This window comes from Amyelois transitella, chromosome W (assembly GCF_032362555.1).
Source record: "Amyelois transitella isolate CPQ chromosome W, ilAmyTran1.1, whole genome shotgun sequence".
In the NCBI taxonomy this organism is placed as follows: domain Eukaryota; kingdom Metazoa; phylum Arthropoda; class Insecta; order Lepidoptera; family Pyralidae; genus Amyelois; species Amyelois transitella.
Genome location: NC_083536.1, coordinates 3,301,740 through 3,321,449, shown reverse-complemented (window position 1 = coordinate 3,321,449; position 19,710 = coordinate 3,301,740). Strand labels below are relative to the sequence as shown.

At 38.7% G+C, this 19,710-nt stretch overlaps 1 pseudogene; it reads right to left on the bottom strand.

Moving 5' to 3' along the window:
- Positions 1–7,421: 7,421 nt before the first annotated feature.
- Positions 7,422–9,426, bottom strand: LOC132904251 (uncharacterized; annotated as a pseudogene).
- Between the last annotated feature and the right edge of the window lie 10,284 nt (positions 9,427–19,710).

The following is a 19,710-nucleotide window of genomic DNA, read 5'->3' as shown; positions in this document are numbered from 1 at the left end:
ATATTGAAAGGAGAGTGAACGCGGGGAACATGGTGAATGGAGCTTTGCATGCCTTTATGAGCAGTCAGAAACTATCCAAGAAGGCTCGACTGGCTGTGCACAGGGGCGTGTTGGTCGTTTAATGTATGGGAGTGAAAGTTGGGTATGGCAAAAGAAGCACGAAAGCAGAATAAATGCAGTGGAAATGAGAGCGTTAAGGAGTATGTTGGGTGTGAAATTGAGTGACCGGATAAGGAACAGCGTGATAAGGGAATGTTGTGATGTGAAAGAAAATGTAGTTGCAGGAATAGAAAATGGTATGTTGAGATGGTTCGGTCATGTGGAGAGGATGAATGAAAACAGGTTGACTAAGCAGATATACATGGAGAGTGTGGAGGGAAAGGTCGGAGTGGGAAGACCTAGACGAACATATCTTGATCAAATTAAGGACGTCCTGGTAAAGGGTCAGGTCAAAAGTACCCGAAACCGCCGAGCTTGCATGAAGAGAGTTATGAATGTGGATGAAGCAAAGGAAGTATGCAGGATGTATGTATGTATGAATACGAGAGATTTCTTCAAGGCATCGCGACAAGCTTTTATTATAATTTCAATTCTGTAAAATCATAAATGAATGTGGTAAATGTGATTAAAAATTTTATTTTGATCTCTTTATTGCACTTAAATAAAAGCTTGTTTTAAAAGTTTTTTTAATTATTTTATTGTTTTATATCACACAATATTTAACTAATGTGGGTAGTGATTATATTTTATTTGTTTTCTTGACATATGTGATTTTAACCTAAAAGTTATTCGAAGTGATTATTGTGTTTGGCTATTTCTTAACAATTTATTGAATTCTTTGAATTTAATCCATTATGAGTTCCAGAAGAGGGTAAGTAATAACTTTTTTAAATTAATGCTAATCTTCAGACTTGTTGTTTTTTATAAATAGTTATACGTACTTTATTAGTCTTCAATATAAATTTGAAGATTACTTATTGATAAGTGGACATTTTCCTAAGTTTTTTACAACGTCCCATTTTAGGTGCGCTGGGAATAGGAGGTGTTAGGATTAAATTTAGAGCTATTTTATCGTTCCTTTATACATTTTTTCATTTACAGGTTGAATGTCCACGAAATTATATCGGCGTTAGAAGATGATCACAATGTATTGCCTGCAGATATTTTCATAACGATGATTTGAGTGACGAAGACAGCGGAAGCGAAGAAGCGGGTGATATTAGTAATCTTTCGCATCGACAATTATTAGCTGAAGCTTAGGTGCGTTGCAAAGTACCTTCAGCAGATGGAGTCCTGGAAACCGTCGAATGTGTAATCCAAGATGAACAGACAGAACAGTCGTCTACATCACAGTCGTCTACATCACAGTCAAATAAACCACCTGCAAAAAATCTAAGACAATCAAGAGAAAGTGGAGACAAACAGATATAACTGCAAAACCTGAAAATGAGTCCATGCCACCTGATTTTGTATTAGATAAGGATAATCCAATAGATTTTTATGAGTTTTTTTTTGACGAAGAAATTTATGAACTCTTGCGGTCTAGCACTGAACAAAATGCAATTGCAAAAGGACAAGTCAGTTTCCGAGTGACTGAAGAAGAAATAAAAAACTTTATAGGAATTTTGCTTTTGTCAGGCTATAATAGTACTTCACGCTATCGATTATACTGGGATCAAAGTATTGACACTCATCACCCAGGAGTTGCATCATGCATGACTCGTAATCGTTTTGAAGAGCGGTAACGTTTTTTTCATGCATGTGATAACACCCGCCTTTCCGCTGACGATAAGTTTGCAAAGGTAAGACCTTTTTGGAATTTGATGAATGAGACAATGGAGAATGAATGTATTCTCTCATTCATTCTCCATTGTCTCATTCATCAAATGCTATGATGTGCCGTGCGGTTCCCGGCACCAATACAAAAAAGAATAGAACCACTCCATCTCTTTCCCATGGATGTCGTAAAAGACGACTGAGGGATAGGCTTACAAACTTGGGATTCTTTTTTTAGGTAATAGGCTAGCAAACTGTCACTATTTGAATCTCAATCCTATCATTAAGCCAAATAGCTGAACGTGGCCATTCAGTCTTTTCAAGACTATTGGCTCTGTCTACCCCGCAAGGGATATAGACGTGACCATATGTATGTATGCATGTAGACATGGCTAAAGTTTTATCCTGGAGACAAACATTTATCCATCGATGAGTCGATGGTGACTTATTTCGGAAGGCATGGCGCCAAACAGCACATTCATGGTATTCGTTTTGGTTTTAAGATATAGTCACTGTGTACACGATTGGATTATCTTATTTATGGAGAACCTTACCAAGGAGTTAAAACTGGTAACACTAATCCTAATCTAGGCGTTTTGATTTCGAAACTGCCAAGAGATGGTCACTACAGTTTCTATATTGATATTTTTTTCACTTCCTTACGCTTGCTGAACGAAGTGAGCCAGATGGGTCATGATATTACTGGAACATTACGTGCTAATTGAACAGATGGAGCACCGCTGAACAACATCAAGGAGATGAATAAGACACCACGGGGTTCCTACCACCAACTTACGGACTTTTGTAACTTTTCTAACACATTTGTGCACTACAATGACAACAATATCGTTACTGTTGCTTCAACGGAAAGCGGTATTCATCCGATCGGTAAGGTAAAGCGGTAGTGTGGTAATAAAAGAGTAGAAGTAAATCAACCACATTGTTATTTATTGTATAACAAATATATGGGCGGAGTCGATCATCGACTCGACCAAAATGTTGGAAAATATAGAATTTATATTAGACTGAACAGGTGGTATTGGCAAATGATGATGTTCCCTATAAATTTTTGTGCTAATAATGCGTTTCAATTATATCAACTTTCACCAGCAGGCCAAGCCAAAGATGCTCATGATTTCTTGTCTTTTACAAGATATATTGTACAGACTTATTTGATACTTGGCAAATCTTCTACATCCATACCAAAACGCATTGGAGGAGATACCGGTAACTAAGAAAAGAAACCACCAGATTCGGTAAGACTAAGTCAGAAACGAAATTCAAATTCGATGCCGCGAATGCCATAAGAATACGAAATTCAAATATACTAAACGCGAATTTGGCCTCCATCAACACTGTTCTCAAACTTTTCATACCGAAAAATAATTTTCTTTTTCTTGTCTTTTCATTTTAATTTTGAGCATAAGTTATCCGAATTGATCTTATATTTTTTTACTTTACTGAGTAATAAAAACCATCCTAAACAACAACCGATTTTTTTATCTTTACATACAAAACCCAAATATTCCCACAGCCCTATTTAAGGTGCAGTCCTGAATTTCAGTATGTATCAAATTTAAAAAAAAAGTTTATTTATGTTTTATTTAGAAACCACTTACTAGATATACATAGGAAAAAAACTATTTTTCAAATATATCACACCTTGGGAAGATATGGGTTAAACTTGATCAAGGTTAAACCTTGAATTCTCACACTCCTTCTGAAAGTCTTAAGATGAGGCCACAGCTCCCACCGATTTCAAAATCTCAAATTTCAGGTGATTATAACTAGTATATGAGTTTTAGAGTTCTTATTTCGCTTACTGATTCATGATAATATTCATAATAATCGTTTGACTAAAATCAAAAAAACATCATTATCAAGTCTAGTCTATCCGGAGAAGCTGAACAACTGCTGAAATACCACTCGCTTACTGAAGCTAACCACGATGATGTTTGGAAAAAAAAATAATGATCGATATGAAAACAAAAGAATGATTGTCAACAATATCCTCACTCGATTTTTAAGTCAAAGGACCTTGACCTCGCAGTCCGCAAAGGGTATAAAAGATCTTTTGGATACCTCAAGTCAATGTCTGACGCCCCTCACAAACTTGAATGTCGATTCCTGGAATGCAATAATCGTGCACATATTAGTCTCAATGTTAGACCTTGAATCTCATAAGCTTTGAGAACAATCTTTAGAAAATTCCACAAGCATTCCAACATATGAGTATTTAATCAGTTTTCTCGAAAAACGATTCCGAGCTTTAGAAATGGTAAATTTAACACAACCTCCACTAAGAAGCACTCCAAAATCCGTTCAACATAAAGTAACAAACGTCAAAAGCTTTGCCACTGAAATTGATACTTGCACTTACTGCTCACAGAACCATTATATTTGCCATTGTAAAGATTTTGCCTCTCCCTGTTACTAAACGTCATGTATTTATAAAGGAAAACAACTTATGTTTTAACTGCCTAGTGAAAGGAAATTCAGTATTTAACTGTAGACAGAGTACAGTTTGCAAAAGGTACAGACGACGTCATCACACTTAACTGCATATTACCGCACCTAAGGATGACCTTACCTTATAAACAGAAAGATAACCCTAGCACCCCAGAAAACAGCAATACGCAGAAAACCTTTTGCAATATTAGTGTGAACCTTAAAGCTGAAATTCTGTTATTTGTTAACCGAAACAGTTCGGCTGCGTTTCGCCTTGGTTACAGTTGCGTTTGTAATGTCAAACGGTATTCCAGTAACTTTACGTTGATAGCTGAAGCGCAAATGAAACGGAAACGGTTGGTTATAGAACCGCTTAACACTTTGCGACGCGGAAGCTCGACCTAACAATTTCATGAAATGACGCCAAAAATTCCATACAAATTTCATCACGGACATAACCGTACTGTTATAATAGTACAAATATTGTACTCTACCTCGAACATCTACGGCTATAGCCAGCTCCAGCGCAACACTGACTGGCGCTAGTATCAGATTCTCTATATAAACATTACGGTTAACGCCGTAGGTACTGCCACGTGTATGACACTCCGGTGTTTGCGTTTAAATAAAATAAAAAAATAAAAAAAATAAAAATTGTTTATTTCAGATAGCCACGGATCCATATCAATGTTAGTAAACTTAGTCTAGATTTGTTAGTAACATGGCACGATAAGAAATACTAAAACATAAAAAATAAAATAAAATAAAATAAAATAAAATAAAATATAAAATAAAATAAAATAAAATAAAATGGAGAGTGATCAGATCGGCTCATTTCTTTCACAGATCACCCTCCTCACAAAAACAGCCCACAACGGAGAGGAGAACCTGTCTGCCAACGTCTTCAAAATGCTATTGGGACTGTCCCGTATTCTAAAAATTAGCGACGAGGTCTTCTTGCGCATAATAGCCGCAAAGCTATCGACTTGGTATTCCGCGAACATACCTGAGGCGCTACAGAAACGAGGCAATCCCAGCATCATCCTGAAAACGTTATTGTATAGAACACGCAGTGCGTCCATCGCCTTTTGGGTACAGCCCACCCACAGACTTCCCGTGTACATATTCTGACAGTATGATTTGAACAGCGTGATCTTGACATCTTCAGTACAACGAGAGAATCTGCGGATCAGCATATTCCCCCTCACCGCTAGCGCCCTGCGTTCTCTATCAATGTCCTCATCATCTTTAAGGTCCTCAGTAACAATGTGTCCCAGGTATTTGAATTTTGTCACGCGTTTTATTTCAACTCCACCGAGAGTGATACTCAATGTGACATTGGGGCGGTTACCGGGGGCCTCAAAGACCATATACTCGGTTTTCCTGACATTATAAATCAGCCCATGATTGGCGGCATAGGTCTGACACACTTCAAGCAGGGTGTTTATCCCCCCCACCGTCGGACTAAGCAGCACCATGTCATCGGCGTAACTAATATTATTTAGATTAACGCCATCCAACCGACATCCGACACGCATGCTGCTCAGCTCAACGATGAGATCGTTGATGTATATGTTAAAGAGCGTGGGAGACGTTAAACCACCCTGTCTCACCCCGCTCTCCAACACATATGGCTCTGAAAATGCACCCGCCCACTTCACAACATTAGATTGATTGGCGTACCAAAATTTAAATATATTTATGATTTCCGCCGGCATACCCCCCTCACTCAGCTTACTCCAGAGCTTGTTGTATGACACAAGGTCAAAAGCCGTCGAGAGGTCAAGGAAACAGCCATACACCTGCGTCCTGCGACTTGTGTAGTATTTGACAGTGTGCTTTAAACTCACAATTGCGCTTTCCGTAGACAGCTTGGTACGAAATCCAAACTGTGCATCGTGAATATCAGCAAACTTCTGTAAAATCGAGTTTAGCACACTGTCAAACACCTTAGCAATGGTTGTTGCTAGCGAAATGGGGCGGTAGTTCCCCTTTACCGAAACGTCACCCGCCCTATTCTTCACAATGGGTATCACAACCGTTTTCAACATTTCATGTGGAAGATAAGAGTGGCTAATACACATTGTAAAGAAGAGAGCGAGCACCCTGGGCAAGTGAGCACCGGCATGTTTCAAATGCTCCACACTGATGCCATCATGGCCAGGAGATTTTCCACCACTCATACCATTTATCGCCATTTTAATCTGTTTTGCCGAAATACATATCAGTGGAGTCTGTCCGCTAAGCTCAACATAAGAGGGAGCCGAAGGCCCCAACTGTGAGCTAACCCTAAAATGATTTCGAAACATATTGGCAATACTAATAGGCTCGCTTTCCCCCTCCACACTCGCGGGCAGGCCAGGCCTAACATCAAGCCTTTTTGTCGCTTTCCAAAATCTGTCAAACCGCTTTTCCGCTCTATACTTAGCTAAGACATTCATTTTAAGTATATCTTGATTTTTTTGACACCATTGTAGACGGCTCTTAAAAATTTTACGCGACTCCTTCATCTGTACATATATTCTACCTGAACTAGGGCGATTGTATAGCAACCACAGTCTGTAATTAAGCCTGGCCACCCTGTGAGCCTCGTGAACGTGTTTGTTCCAACCACATAGATGTTTGTAGCTGCTTTTCCCCCCCTCAGATCTCTCACTAGTTTTACTTGCCGCTTCACTTAAGGACTTTACAATGTCACTGTACAAACGGTCTAACACCAGTTTATGTCCACTCAGGCTACATGCTCCACGACTACACTCCGTGAACTCTGGGGGAAAATCAACTTCACTCAAACTATGATTACATAATTCACTATACCTCGCCACCTGTTTCTCTTCACGCGCTCCCCACACAACAGTGCTTCGGTGCAAGAGAGAAGATGCCAATTCAGGTCTTAAAATGCTAATGTCACTCTTAACATACAAGGGTATGTGATCCGATACAAACACATCCTCTATGACACCTACCTCCACAACTGTTTTCCAGGCCGCGTCCGAGACGACACAATGGTCTAGCCATCTTTTACACCCATGTGCTGCGCTAACGTACGTATAAGTATTACTTAGCAAGCCTATTTTCTCTACGTCAGCACAAACCCAGCTCAAATCGGAACAGAAACTACTGAGCTCATTATAGAACAGTTCGTGTGGATGGGCATTAAAATCTCCTAAGATATAAATATTTTTAACATTCTCTTGATCAGCTATTGCATTTATTTCGCCCAAAATCTCCGTCATAATAGGAAGATTTTTCTGAGAATTATTTGGCATATAAACAGAAAACACTATTAACGAGCATTGCCCTAGTGTAACCCTAATAGCTACTAATCGATCACTAGTACAGTTCAAAATATTCACCTGGTCAAAAATGCCTTTTCTCCAAAGTATGGCTACCCCACCATAAGGCCTGCCGATAAGCGGGCCAGCAGACGTGTCCACGGCTGACTTGCCCGTGTAGTCAAAGTAATTCGAAATAGTCCCAAGTAATGGTATTTCATGCGGCAGTAAACACGTCTCCTGTAACGCTAAGACATCCGCCACCTTACATAAATTTTGTAAGTCAACAAATGATCTCGTGACAAACAAACAATTAAAACTAAGAAAAGTTAAATTATGTTGTGGCTGTAAATCCATAAATTAAATCATACAATAACTTTAACTAATCACCTTATTCGTTTTTGTTCCGTACATAAAATGTACAAAACGCCTAAATGAGATGCCATTTGGCCAAAAATCATCTTTCAAAAATATATCAACTTTATTTTTTGAGACATATAACTTAAAGGAATTATACGTTTTCGTTTGCTTCATATTAATCTTTTTTAGAGTTACACATTCGCTAGTTCTTTCTTTTATATAATTAATAATGTCCTCTTCACTTGCATCTTTACTAACATTGGATATTAAGAGTGGGATCTTAATATCCGCAGCTTTGAATTTATCGTTAGGCGCAATAGGTGCACAGCCTCTTTGACCGATTAACTTATAGTGTTTTGCAGATTTTTTACGCACAACTGTCCATTCCGAGTCCCCTACTACTTGTTCACAATTATCTTTACACACCGCAGCAGCGGTTGCGGTCGGCTGACCGCTCGCGCTCGCAGAGTAACCATGAGTTACGCTCGCGTTCAATGAATGCACGGCCGGTTGGGACGCGACACGACAATAACCATTAGTAGGGGCCACATCACTGCATACCTTGTCCGCCGTCAACAACACTTGCTGTGAGTCACTATCATAACTCGTCGTCACTCGCGCTACCGATTGAGATGCTATCTCGTTTACACTCGCACTATCACCATCTGATGCACTTGTCTGACGATCGCTCACGATCACCTCCGCCGACGTCACAACTTGCGCACTCTCTGTCTCTGTTGTACGCGTATGGCTGCAGCTTGTCTGTCTCGCCTGCTCACATGTTGGTTCCGTCTCATTAACTGGCTCACGTATAGGAGCGACAGAAACATTGTTGATAATTCTTTTTGACGGCAGATGAGTATTTATCGAAAGTCGTTCGTTGATTTCAATATCAGCTGATTGCGATGGTTTTATGCCAATATCTTCTTGCACATAATATTGCAGTCCAATCGGCCCGCTATCCATATCAAAACTATTTTGTAAGCATGCGCCCCTTCTCTTATTTAAATTAATATTAGAAGAATCAGCTAAAGACGCATATTTCATATTGTTTACTTCTTGTTTTAAAAGGTTAAACTCCTCCTTACACACCGCTTTTTCTTCCATCACATTGAAGCGATTTTTCAGGGCGAGAAGTTCCTTAATGAAGGTGGTAGCATCGACATGATCGAACGTTACTGGTGGTATTCTGTCTAAGTCCCGAGCACAGAAAATAGGAAATGACGCACGATCACCACCTTTCATCAGGGCGATGATATCATCCAAATCTCTGGACTTCCTCTTCTTACCCTGCTTTCTTCTTACTGGCATTTTTTTTTGCATTTGGAACGGATTCAAATAATAACGTTTTGGCCTTCACCATCTCCTCTTCCGAAAAAGTGTTAGTGCATAGTTGATGAATGCTTTCTTCGTCCATATAGTCAATCACATGCCTCACAAAAGTAAGGAGCTCATTAATAACAATGTTACAATTAGAACACTTAACAATGTCAATATTTGCCATAGTGAACGCGATGAGTCACCGTGTATAAACGATTTCAACGCGCCCGCTCAGAACAGCGCGACGCGCGTGACTGTGTTTAGGTATGTTAAATTTGACAGTAGCGAAAGTTGAGTAGATCACAGATTGCCAGTAAATCTTGGCCTATACGATGATTCCATAGTCATGGCTCGGTTATCACCGTTGCTCCGTTTATACCATCTTTTTTAGAGACGGCATATGCCGTACTGTCAATTTTCAAATTTTAGCGAGTACTGCTATAACAGTTCCGCGCCGCAAAGTTTTAAGGGAGGCATGGTGTTGCAATTTAAAAAAAGAAACAGTTGCGCGTACATTGCTGCCTTTGTAATCAATTTCCAAGATTTTTGGCTGTATGAGTATTTTGCTTAGTGTTTAACATAATCTTTTTAAACACTAAGCAAAATACTCATACAGCCAAAAATCTTGGAAAGTTCAAAGTTGACATTGACAAATATCAAGTTTGTTTTAAGGTTTGTTTTGAATTTACGAAGCGGCAAGCGAATATTTCTACAAAGTAAGTAATTTTTATTATTATGGGTAATGAAAGGTAAATATTATGACGATGATAAAATTTAATGAACTTATTGTCAGGCCAATTAGGTTTTTAATTAACGTCTTTGTTTCTCTTTCCACAGACGGTTCACCAGCGATTGTTGGACTGCCCTGCCTTCTAAGTTACTGATTTTGATGCCTGTTGCTGTCAGTCCTTGGTTCAAGCCTGCGCACCTTCAGCTGCTTTTTCGTCAATGTTCAATGGATGGATTCAAGTCAAATGCCTTGTCTGCTTGTTATTGTGTAAAACACAACATGCATTCACTATGCGTGCGGCGGTGATGGGATCATAGACGAGCAGATAACAGGCATCTACAACATTAATGATAAAAAATTATTGATACATACATACATACATACATAAACTCACGCCTCTTTCCCGGAGGGGTAGGCAGAGACTACCTCTTTCCACTTGCCACGATCCCTGCATACTTCCTTTGCTTCATCCACATTCATAACTCTCTTCATGCAAGCTCGGCGGTTTCGGGCACTTTTGACCTGACCCTTCTAGGTCTTCCCACCCCGACCTTTCCCTCCACACTCTCCTTGTATATCTGCTTAGTCAACCTGTTTTCATTCATCCTCTCCACATGACCGAACCATCTCAACATACCCTTTTCTATTCCTGTAACTACATCTTCTTTCACATCACAACATTCCCTTATCACGCTGTTCCTTATCCGGTCACTCAATTTCACACCCAACATACTCCTTAACGCTCTCATTTCCACTGCATTTATTCTGCTTTCGTGAATCTTTTGCCATACCCAACTTTCACTCCCATACATTAATGTCGGGACCAACACGCCCCTGTGCACAGCCAGTCGAGCCTTTTTGGATGGTTTCTGACTGCTCATAAAGGCATGCAAAGCTCCATTCACCATGTTCCCCGCGTTCACTCTCCTTTCAATATCACTATCACACTTGCCATCTGATGTAAACTTTGATCCTAGATATACAAACTCTTTCACTTGCTCAACTTTTTCTCCTCCAATCAAAATATTACATGCTGTCATTTCTTTCTCCATTTCAAAAACCAGTGTTTTAGTTTTACTTACGTTCACTTTCATTCCTTTCTCTTTTAAAGCTTCATGCATACAGTTTACCATCTCCTGTAACTCCTCCGCTGATGACGCCAGTATAACCTGATCGTCGGCATAGAGCAGACATTTGACGAGTAATTCATTCATCCTTAATCCACTTTCAGACTCTTTCAAAACTGTCAAACAACATACATACATACATACATAAAATCACGCCTCTTTCCCGGAGGGGTAGGCAGAGACTACCTCTTTCCACTTGCCACGATCTCTGCATACTTCTTTCGCTTCGTCCACATTCATAACTCTCTTCATACAAGCTCGGCGGTTTCGGGTACTTTTGACCTGACCCTTTACCAGGACGTCCTTAATTGTCAAACAACTATCCATAAATAGGTTGAACAGCCACGGTGACGCAACACATCCCTGCCTAACACCTTTCTCAATCTTAAACCACTCAGTGTGCGCTCCGTTTATCCTGACACAAGCACTCGAATCCTCATATAAGGATTTCAGTGCTCGTATCAAGAGACTGCTCACCCCATGCATAGAAAGTGCTGACCACAATTCATTCCTCTCAACTCTGTCATAGGCCTTTTCCAAATCCACGAATGTGCAATAGACTTTTTGACTCTTGGCCAAAAACTTTTCGGCTATGCACCGCAAAGAAAAGACCTGATCAGTACATCCCATTCCCTTTCGAAATCCCGCTTGAGCATCCCATATTTTGTCATCAGTTTCATTCCTGACTCTATTAATCAATACCTTAGCATACAATTTGCCGACGACGCTAAGCAGGCTTATACCACGATAATTTTTGCAGTCCAGTTGTGACCCTTTTCCTTTGTAAAGTGGCACAATAACAGCCTTACACCAATCTTTTGGTACTCGGCCGCTTCTCCAACACAAATTGAAAAGGCAGTACAACTGTCTAGCTACGACGCCTTTTCCTGCTTTAAGCATCTCAACCGACACTCTATCATACCCGGCAGCCTTACCCGCTTTCATACTCTTAAGTGCTTCCACAATTTCAAACATTTCAATTTCGCCTTCCATCTCATTCTCTTTTTCTTCGCTATAGCAGAACTCTTTCTTATTTTCTTCCTTTTTTTCAAATAAACTCTCAAAATAGTCCTTCCATATCTTTAGCACACATTCTTCTCCTTTCACAACGCTACCATCCTGGCATCTGATCCTAGTCAGCTCTCTGGTTATAGTTTTTCCTCGGGCTGACCTTACGGATTTCCAGAATACTTTCAGATTTGACTGAAAGTCTTCTGATAGCCTTTTATCAAAATCCTCTTTATACTCTTCTTTCTTTCTAATCACAGCTTTCTTAACCAAATCTTTCATTTTTTTATATTCCTTACGTGCTTCATTCACATCCTCATCTATAACCTCTTGCATTCTTAAGTTAGCTTTTGCTGCTAACAAATCCAGCCATGCTTTCTTCTTTAATCGCACAAGTTCTTGCACATCTTTACTCATCCACGCTTTTTTGTGATTTTTCCCTTTCCTTCTTCTACTTACACCACACACTTCAACAGCTACTTTCACAATTCTTTCTTTAAATTCCTTCCATCCATCTTCAATATTGCTCCTCTCATCTAAATCTTCAATTTCATCCTTCAGTCTATTAATATACTTCTTACCTACATCCATATCTTGCAAATTTTCTACTTTCACTCTTTCCAAAGCGCTGGTTTGCTCCCTTACCCTGTGCCGCCAGCGATTGAAGATACCCCTTATCCGGGATATCACCAGTAAATGGTCCGAGTCAATGCCAGCACCGCGATATGCACGGGTATCCAGCACTTTGTTCTTCAATCTTTCATCCACAATCACAAAGTCTATCATACTTTTTAAAATACCTTCCACTCTTGTATAGGTGTGGATCTCTTTATGTTGAAACATTGAGTTCGACACAAAAAGATCCCACTCTAGACAAATTTCTAATACACTTCTTCCATTATCATTCACCTTTTCGTCACCAAACGCACCAAGCACCTTTTCATATCCATCACGCTTTACACCCACCCATCCATTAAAATCACCTAACATAATAATCTTCTCATTTGGCTTGGTAACTTTCAATACTTCTCTTACACTATTCCAGAACTCCTCGTTTTCGCTTTTTGCTGATGTTGTACCCCTCGTACCCACATCCCACGGTGCATAAACACCTAAAACGAAGATCCGAGTGATTCCAACGTTCAGCCTAATCCATAGAAGACGAGGGCTGACACACTCATACTCATTCACACACTCAGCCATTCGTGCAGAAAGGATTAGACCGACCCCTTGACAGCCTCGGCTGGTACTGGAAATTCCAGACCAATACGCCGTGTAAGGGCCGTGCTGCGTCGCGTCGCATCCTTTCCGCTTCGTTTCATTCACGCACAACACATCCAATCGTCTTTCATCCATCATCTGACATACTTCCTCAATTTTATCCTTCATTCCTCCTCTTACATTCATCGTCGCAAAGCGGCTTTCAGCAGACCGCATACCGCTCCCACCGGGAACGAGACGTGATGGGGTGCGGACACCATCGCCGCCATTTAGATGCTCTTTCAAAAAATTTGCATCCATGCGATTCCCACGAGACGCAAGGGAACAATTTTGTCCGCCCCAGCAGAGCCCCGCATGCCAGGGTAAGGCTAGCCATTACCTGGGGGTCGCCCAACCCCATGGCGGAAGTGGCACGCTCGACACTAGGCCCCTAGCCATGCATCCATCGGCGCGGCAGACCTTAGATTGGCATAAAATTATTGATACAGGATCCAAAGCTTTTTCAGGATTTCAAAGAAGCATAATGTAATAGAAGTATCAAAAACTTATACTTATAGTTAGTATATAGAAATATATTTCATATTTAAAATTACATAGCTTAATAACATATTATTGATCTAAAATTTCATTAAATTTATTTTATTTTATTTTATTTTAATAGGAAAACCAACAGTTCGTCATATATAACTAGAAAGGGTGCAAACAAATATCTAGGAACACATTTTCAAGGTTTTCGCAAATTGATATCTAAAAAAACTTGCTTACCAAAAACATAGTAGTAAAGTAATACCAGTCAAAACAACAAAAAAGTAACTATATATACCTGTTTTAACAATAACCATGCAAACAACATAAGAGAGCCACATGCAACGATACAAACAATCGAAAAATATATGTTCAATATATGTTAGGGAACTTTATTAGACTTATTCAATAAGACTTTCTTAAATCTGACTATAGTGCTGTTAAAAAGGTCTAACTCGGGATCGTCTACGACCCTATTGAGAGTATCAGCGGCACGGGAAATAAAAGCATTCTTTCTAATTTAAATATCATAGACTGAAGTGTATATGGTAGTAGGGCGACGTCTGAGATTCCGGGTCGGCACCATCAGATTGATCTTAGCAAGAAGTTGAGGGGAATCTACCTCTGATTGTAAAACTTTTACCATATACGTAGCACCGCATTCTGACACCTTGAGCTCCAGGGTGCTAACTTTATCGGAAGAGGAGTGAGAGAGACTCTCATGTGCCAACTCCACAGAATCTTTGAGTCCACTGACTTCGTGCTTTATCGCCTTGATATCCTCCACTAAGGGAGCAAGCTGGAAAGTAATTTTACTCAGCTGTTTCTCCATTCGGTCCAACTGGCTGGGCTGGGGAGACACTGATCCAGATTGACCCGATTTGCATCTCGGACACTTCCATGTGTTCTTCCTATCTCCCAATTTCCTATATCCTGCCTCCGTTACACCAGAGCATGAAAAGTCAAAGTGCTGTTTGCAGGCACTGCAGATAGTACCCTCAGTATGTTGAACACCACAGCTAGCGCAGGTATACATCATTATATATAATAAAACTAAGTTGATAAAATGTTTGTGCCGATAAAACCTAAAAAGGAGTCCCGATACGATAAAGGGACTTATATAGTGCAATAGCCCTTTATCCCCCCTCGATCAAGAAAGTTCCCGTTTTAACTTAAAGGGCGTATTTTTAAAGATATAAGGGCTTTTCCAATTCCTTAACTTGAAAATTAAGTGAAGTAGTGGCGCCATCTGTTGTCGAGTAGTTGAACTCCATTCAGAACAACGATTATTTGAGTTGCGTTTCGAAAGGCGCTGCGAGCAATTACAGCATGTGTAGCAATGGCGCAAAATTTAAAATTCCAATTTCAACAAAGTCTTAAATTACAATTGTTTCTATAATAAAGTTATTAAATTTTGTGTATTTATACAGCATTAGGTAGCTTTTATTTTGGAGTTGAAGCGAGATAAATTTAGTTATTCAAATTATTAATTATTAATTCTGAAAAAAAATTGAAATTTAAGTTTTCAAATTTCGCGCCTTTACTACTTATGCTTTAGCTGCAGAACTTATTGTTACGGCGGATAATAATGTCGAGTATATTCTAGAAGGTGTAAAAGAATATATTCTCGAACTTTTCCGAATATCCTAGAGCCCAGCTCTCTAAATATATAAGGGCCCGGTATCACCCGCTAGAGTTAGTTCGATTTTGAAAGCGATTGCGAAAGGAAATGAAAGAAGTTATCTGTGAGCATTTATTTTGAAGTATCACGTGTCAGTATTTTTAATAGTGTGTTTAATTAATTCTAAGAAGAAAAAAGTCGTCTGTGACTCTTTATTGCGAAATACCAAATTTAAGTATTTTTAACAGACTTTAAAAAAAGAAAGTTCTCAGTTTGATTATTAATTCTTTATATTTCTTATTTTTGAAAAAAATATTAATAGTGTCTTTAATTAATTCTTATGATTGTTTTTTTTTCTTTTTATTGTTTGTCTATAAAATGTTTATTTAATTTATATTTTACAGAAAACAATGCCTAGACGTAAAAGAGGAGGAGATCTTGCCAGTTCTGCAGCGAAACGGCGGAAACAAAAAGAACATCGAAGAAATGAAACGGAAGAAGAGCGCGAAGCACGTTTACAAAATCAACGAACCAGGATGAGAATTCTGAGAAGCACAAAAAGTGAAGAAAGGAAAGAGAATGAAAGTGTAGAAGAATCGAGAATTTTAAAAGATAATTTAACAAAGGAAGCATTCCACTACGACCCAACGAAAAAATATCACAATCATAAACATGTTGTGATCGGAAAAATGAATAACATTTACGAATTATGCCACGCGAAAAAATTCAGTAAAGAAACACCAGGTTTCTATTGCATGAATGGAAAAATTTGACTACCACCACTGGAAGCACCTCCGCAGGAATTTCTACATTACATGACCGGGGAAACACAAGAATCAAAACACTTTCTTCACAATATAAGATCTTACATATAAATCCTGCTTCCAAATGACTTCTTTCGGAGTTACTTCGACCAACACTTATAGAAAAGAATTTCAATATGTATTTTCAATTCAGGGGCAAATTTATCACAAAATAGGATCGTTCATGCCAATGCCTAGCGAAGACTATAAATTTCTGCAAGTATATTTCATCGGAAATGTAGAACAAGAAATTGATCAACGATGCACAAATTTTAATGAATTACACAAATTATAATTGATAAACGAAATAATCCGAAATGTACAGAAGATCTTACACAAATAAATACAATCAATTGATTTACATATTCAAAACAACATTAGACCGCATGATTTCTGATGACTATAAAATTGTAATTCGAGCCGATAAAAGACCACCTGGAGAGCACGAACGTAGATTTAATGCACCTCAGATAGATGAAGTTGCCATCGTAATTGTAGACAATGAAAATACAAGCCGTGACATAATTGTACAACGAAGAGGAAAAGGACTACAACGCATTGCAGAGATACACCGTTCCTATGATGCTCTTCAATATCCATTAATATTTCTGCACGGAGAGGACGGATACCATTTCAATATAAAACAAGTGCATCCTGAAACAGGCATAGAAACAAACAAAAAAGTCACTTCCAAGGAGTTCTATGCTTACCGCTTAATGATCAGAGACAATGAAATATACAATCACATACTCAACACTCGCCGTTTATTTCAACAATTTCTGGTAGATATGTACGCAAAAATAGAAGCAGAATGGATGCTTTACATAAGACTGAATCAGAAGAAACTACGCACAGAAGAATACATCCATCTTCGAGACGCAATCAGGAATGACGGCAATATTGATGATATTGGAACAATGGTAATATTACCTTCATCATACACAGGAAGTCCAAGACTTATGCTCGAATATACTCAAGATGCCATGACTTACGTAAGAAAATATGGACGACCTGATCTCTTCATAACATTTACATGCAACTCATCATGGCCAGACATCAAAGAACAACTAAAATACGGACAAACCTCCATGGATCGACACGACATAATAGCCCGAGTTTTTCGACAAAAACAAAAAAGATTTATTGAAGTCATCACAAAATACCACATCTTTGGAACCGTTCGATGCTGGATGTGTACAATTGAGTGGAAAAAACGAGGATTACCTCACTCACACCATCTCATATGGCTACACGATAAAATTTATCCCACGGATATTGACAAAATCATCCAAGCAGAATTTCCCGATCCACAAAAAGATCCGGAACTGTACAACATAGTAGTGAAAAACATGATTCACGGACCATGTGGATCATTAATATAACCCACTACTTTCGAAAATGTTCCAAGCTCACATAAACGTTGAATACTGCAATTCAGTAAAATCTATTAAATACATATGTAAGTACGTAAACAAAGGTAGTGATATGGCAGTTTTCAAATAGTCCAAAATAACGAACAAAATAACAGAAATGATGAGATTCTCATGTACCAATTGGGAAGATACATCAACAGTAATGAAGCAGCATGGAGGATTTTTAGTTTTCCCATACATGAACGCGAACCAGCTGTGCAGCATCTAGCAGTACATTTGAAGAATGGACTAAGAGTTTACTTCACAAGAGAGTCGGCTAGAAAAATTGCAAGCGAACCACCTGAGAACACAACATTAACAGCTTTTTTACAACTGTGCCAAACGGATTCATTCGCAAAGATTTACGCGCAATTTACGGCTTAGGACCAAGAGACTCGTTAAGACAACTCTTTAAGAAAATAAACATACCTACAGTAGCGTCCCAGTACATTTTTGATCTTATAATGTATGTTAGGAAAAATACCTCTTTTTTTCAAAAAGTTAGTGCCACAACTGATAGAAATTTACGTAATAAACATAAATTTGTCATGCCGTTTCATAGGCTTAGCAAAGTCAGTAAATCATTTATGGGGAACTATATACGATTTTATAATAGGTTGCCGGAGTCTGTTCTTGATATGCCCAACCGAAAATTCAAAGAGTATGTAAAGAAAGTACTTTGGGAGAAGGCTTATTATAGGACTGATGATTACCTTAATGATAAAAACATCTGGCTCGAGCTTGGCACAGGAACCTCGTAATTAATTGTAGTTTGATTTGAACTTAAATCAAAATTTCAGTACACTTTGTACATAAATCTTTTTAAAATTGGCAATCCATAAATCCATATATATATATATATACGAGAGAATACATTGTTCAGATTTAATCTCATAAATATATAAATCTGAACAATGTATTCTCTCGTCCACATTCTATTCCAAGTATAATTTAATATTGTGAAGTTGACGTTGTTGAAGAAAATGCTGCAGTGCAGTTTGTTACCGCTTCTTCTGCACTGACGCCTTGGAAGCGGCAGTAAACTTAGTTTTTAAGTAATTTATTTGACGTCAACCAATGTTGTTAAACCATACGAACCATACGACAATTATTAAGCGATATATAGTATCCTATAATAATGAATTTTGAATTTTTTTGAATTTTGAATTTGAAAGACATTACTGTATGTTGACGTCCCTATTTATTATACGTGGGACAAAACAAGGAAAATTTTTCAACGACGAAAACAAGGAATACCAGAGGATCATCCAGAAATCATGAAAGCTGACACAATAGGTCGAGTATACACTGTACATCCAATGTTGTTACACGAAATACCAACCAACAAGTTTCACAGATCTAAGGACTATTAACGGCTACCTATGCCAGACGTACAGAGAAGCATGTCAACGCTTAGGATTATTGGAAAACAATAACCACTGGGAATTAACACTACAAGAAGATACACTCACAGCTTCAGCTGAACAACTTCGGGAGTTATTCGCCATAATTCTAACAACAATTAACCCACCAAACCCAAAACGACTATGGGACGCTTTCAAGAGGAGTATGAGTGATGATATATTGTACCAAATCCGACAAACTAATCCAGAACTGACTATAGAATTCAATGATGGCATCTTCAATGAAACACTCATTCGCTTAGAAGATAAATGTTTAGCAATAAATAACCAGGCTTTAGTAGAACTTGGAATGCCAGCACCACAAAGAAATGCTTTCAGTGTGTTAAACTACGAAATTACAAAGGAAAAAAGCTACAACATCAATGAACTGCTTGAATACATTGCTCACAACAAACCACTCCTCAATGACAATAAAAAAAAAAGTTTACAACATTATAATGGACCGGATAATTAACAACACTGGTGGAATTATTTATTTGGACGCACCAGGAGGCACCGGTAAAACGTTTCTACCAAATCTTATACTGGCGGAAATACGTGTTAAAAAACACATCGCACTGGCACTAGCATCATCCGGCATTGCAGCCACACTTATGGAAGGAGGACGAACTGCCCATTCTGCTTGTATCGTTGATCTCTGAATCTTACGCGTCGCTTTTC